This window comes from Apium graveolens, chromosome 4 (assembly GCF_009905375.1).
Source record: "Apium graveolens cultivar Ventura chromosome 4, ASM990537v1, whole genome shotgun sequence".
NCBI lineage: Eukaryota > Viridiplantae > Streptophyta > Magnoliopsida > Apiales > Apiaceae > Apium > Apium graveolens.
In genome coordinates this window covers 205,419,449-205,423,786 of record NC_133650.1, presented here as the reverse complement: position 1 = coordinate 205,423,786, position 4,338 = coordinate 205,419,449, and the positions used below count along the sequence as shown (strand labels likewise).

Sequence of the window (4,338 nt, the reverse complement as noted above, 5' to 3'; positions counted from 1 at the left end):
ATATGCGGTAAAGAATCTGGTATCAGAGCCACAGTGAATTAACGGATGTCAAAGGACATAAGATGGAGACAAGCAAAACAAAAGAGATCGGACTGACCTATCCTATGTTGAATCGAGGAAACTACACGACGTGGGCTTTAAAAATGAAAGTCTTTATGGAGGCGCTCGGAGTGTGGGATGCAATTGAGCCTAAGGATCCGAAAATAGTGATTGAGGAGAGAACTGACAAGGTTGCACTTGCCGCTGTGTATCAGGGCATTCCGGAGGACATCTTGTTGTCGGTGGCGGAGAAAAAAAACGGCGAAAGAGAATTGGGAAGCATTTAAGACGATGTGTCTGGGTGCCGATCGTGTTAAGAAGGCGAAAATTCAGACCCTCAAATCTGAATTCGAGTCTCTAAACATGAAGGACAATGAGTCACTTGATGATTTCTGCATGAAATTGTCCGGACTATTGATAAACATACGAATGTTGGGAGAAGAAATTAAGGAAGCATATGTCGTGAAGAAGCTACTTCGAGCAGTCCCTACAAAGTTCTTGCAAATTGCTTCAACTATCGAGCAGTTTGGCAACTTGGAGGAGATGACAATTGAAGAGACTGTTGGGTCTCTTAAAGCCCATGAAGAGAGGCTACGAGGTCAAGTCGAGACCTCTGGAGGACAGTTACTTCTCACAGAGGAAGAATGGACCAAGAAAGACAAGGAGGAAAGAAAGTTGTTGTACACGCGAGAGGAATGGATGCGGAAAAACAAGGGTGGAGCCGATGTGTCCTTGAGCCAGAGAGCCAGGAGTAACAGTGAATATTGAAGTAGAGAGTCCGGACGTAATTGGCGTGACAGGAGTAAAGTCCGGTGTTTTAATTGTGGCGGATATGGTCATTATGCGGCTGAATGTAAGAAGCCTAGACGAGATAAGGATCAGAAGGAAGAAGTAAATATGGTGCAGATGCAGGATGATGAACCTGCTTTGCTAAAGACAGAGTTTGAAGAAAATAATGAAAAAGTGATGCTGCTCAATGAAGATAAAGTAGTGCCAAAACTAAATAAAAGTGATGTGGGGAATCAAGTAGACTCAAATCTATGGTATTTGGACAACAGTGCCTCAAATCATATGACGGGTCAGAGATCTAAATTTGCAGATTTGGACGAGAACATTACAGGGCAGGTCAAATTTGGAGATGGTTCTGTCGTGCACATTAAGGGAAAGGGTTCAGTAATTCTATGCTGCAAAAATGGAGAGGAAATAATTCTTCGTGAGGTATACTAAATTCCCACTCTTTGCAATAACATTATTAGTCTTGGAAAAATGTCGGAGGAAAGAAATAAGGTGATTCTCAATGGCGAGTATCTATGGGTCTATGATAAAGAAAATATGTTATTAATGAAGGTCAAGAGATCGATGAATAGGTTGTAGAAAATCATTATAGACAGCAGGAAATCAAGTTGTTTGCTATCAAAGTGTGATGAAATCTCGTGGCTCTGGCACTCTAGGCTTGGCCATGTAAATTTTAAAGCGATGTCGTTGATGTCCTCAAATCAGATGGTGCGAGGCTTGCCAATGATTAAACAGAAAAATGAAGTATGTTCTGGATGCTTAATGTCAAAGAAAACAAGGCGACCTTTTCCGTCTCAAGCTACTTACAGTACAAAGGAGGTTTTGGAACTAGTACATGGGGATTTATGTGGGCCAATTACACTAGCAACTTGATAAGTGGCATTTTATACCACTTAGAGCGTCTTAAAATGGCTTAAATTGGTGTCTTGAAATCAAGTATTTTGTGTATTTGATGCGTTTTTCTAGTGTTTATACATTTCAGGGTTTTAGTTGCATTTCGGGGGAGGAATCATCAAGAATAAGCCTTGGCATGTGTTCACCATTGCGAGAGGAAAGAAATGGGCAGATTACGGCGAAGAAACGGAGCAAAATCAGAATTTTTCCAGTAGAGGTCTGAGCGCCCGCTCAGCATTGCTGAGCGGCCGCGCAGCAAGCTGAGTGCCCGCTCAGCTAGGCTGAGCGGCCGCGCAGGGTCGGGAAAAAAAAACAAATTATTTTAGGACTTCTACTTCTGTTTGGTTTCCACTTCTATGTAATCTGAGTTTTATGGGACTATTATATAAGTAGATTTGAGACATTTTCACAAGTGTGGATAAAAGAAGATTGTGTTTTTACGCAAGGAGCGAAGGAGATAAGGAAGAAGACCGATTTAGCACACCGCAACGAAGAGGAAGCATATCTTCTTGTGATTCTTGTTTCGTTGTAACGTTGGATGCTAGTTTTCTTGCTTTGAACTTATTTATTCTTGTGACGTACTCTGTTTTAATATAATTAGTTTAGTTATTATTTTCTTGTGTTTGTTTATCATGATTTCATATGAACCAATGATGACGATAAGTGCTATTGTGGGCTAATCGTGATCATGGGGTTGCAACGGATTTATTATGGAATTCTTTAGTTAATTGTTTAATACTTTAGTGTGTGATGATTGCATGATATCTAGTATTGGTTGTGCGTATTCGTCTTATGTGCGTCGCGAACATATAAGATAGGGTGTTAATCTCTTGTGAAGCGACGGTGGATCTTGAGATTTAGAACTTGCCATGCTAGCATAGGTTCATGTACGTTGTGCATGATTAGTGGGTAACTCTAACAGTTTTATTTGCCCTATGTAATCAAGAGGAATAACTTGTGCTTAAATCGTTGTGTTGTCAATTTCTGTAGACATATGGGAACTCAACATAATTGATGACTATTCAACTTCTATCTTAATTGTGGATGTTTGGTAGAATGGTATTAGTACAATGAAAGTTGGCTTTTATCAGTTTCGTGTTATTCGATTAATATCATCACTGTCACATGTTAAAGGTAATAACAATGGCTATAGAAGGAAGTAATAATGAAGTTGTGATCTCATGAGTGTTTTATTATTGATAAATTGAAGTGTTAGTTAAGTGATTAATTAAGTAGTTAATTATAGTTAATATTTAATCAACAATTTTAAGTGTTAGTATCTTAGCATTGAGAAGTAATCATACATTGGTGAGTGAGTTTAATTAGACAATAATTTAATCTGAGTCTCTGAGGGAACGAACTAGAAAGTATTCTATATTACTTGCGAACGCGTATACTTGCGTGAATATTAGCGCGTGTTTTCGCCCTAACAAGTTTTTGGCGCCGCTGCCGGGGACTCGGCGTATTTGTTTAGTTTATGTACTTACCATCATTGGTCATTAGGACTCAGTGATTAGGACGTAGTAGTTACTTATTTTTTCCGGTTGTGTTTCAGGTACTTTAGCAAGCGTTTATGCAAACTCGTTCTCGTGCTCGCAAGAGGACTTTAGATACAGCTGAGGAGACAGACGAAGTTCTTGATATTCCGGAGAAGTTAGATTTTGAGGATTCGGATTCAGGAACTGAGCAGAAAGAACCAGTAAATATGGGATATCGTATTGTTCAGGCTGATCCGGCTCTTATGGATTTTTCTCGGCCTAAAATTGATTACATTCAGTCAAGCATCCTTCATCCGGCTATTCAAGCTAACACCTTTGAAATCAAGTCGGGCACTATTCAGATGGTGCAGAATTCTGTTTCTTTTGGAGGAGCGGCAACTGAAGACCCCAACATGCACATAAGGAATTTTGTCGAGATCTGCAGCACTTTTAAGTATAATGGCGTGACTGATGAGGCTATCAAGTTGAGGTTTTTCGCATTGTCACTGAGGGATAAGGCTAAAGACTGGTTACATTCTGAACCAGCTGGGTCCATCACTACGTGGCAAGATCTTGTGCAAAAGTTTCTGGTGAAGTTTTATCCGATGGCAAAGACTGCTGCTATGAGGAGTGCTCTTACTCAGTTTGCGCAGCAACCTACAGAATCTATGTGCGAGGCTTGGGAACGATACAAGGAAATGTTGAGAAAATGTCCACATCATGGAATGCCGGATTGGATGGTGATCACTGGTTTCTATAATGGTTTGGGGGCCCAATCTCGGCCCATGCTCGATGCAGCAGCTGGAGGTGCCTTATGGGCTAAAAGCTATACTGAGGCATATAATCTTATAGAGACGATGGCTGCAAATGAGCATCAAAACCCAACTCAGAGGATGACGTCAGGCAAGGTAGCAGGTATTCTGGAAGTTGATGCAGCCACCGCTATTGCAGCCCAGCTCCAAGCGCTATCAATGAAGGTTGATTCTCTGGCTACGTATGGAGTTAATCAAATAGCTATGGTTTGTGAGCTTTGTGCAGGTTCTCATGCTACGGATCAGTGTTCTCTTGTCAACGAATCTGTTCAGTATGTGAATAATTATCAGCGACAACAGCAGCCTGTGCCAGCGACCTA

The 4,338-nt window shown here is 40.8% G+C and overlaps 1 non-coding gene across 1 annotated transcript; it reads right to left on the bottom strand.

Moving 5' to 3' along the window:
* Window positions 1–3,826: 3,826 nt before the first annotated feature.
* On the bottom strand, window positions 3,827–3,933 carry LOC141722234 (small nucleolar RNA R71). The gene has a single exon (XR_012575255.1). It is a non-coding gene; the product is annotated as a small nucleolar RNA R71 (small nucleolar RNA).
* Window positions 3,934–4,338: the final 405 nt, after the last annotated feature.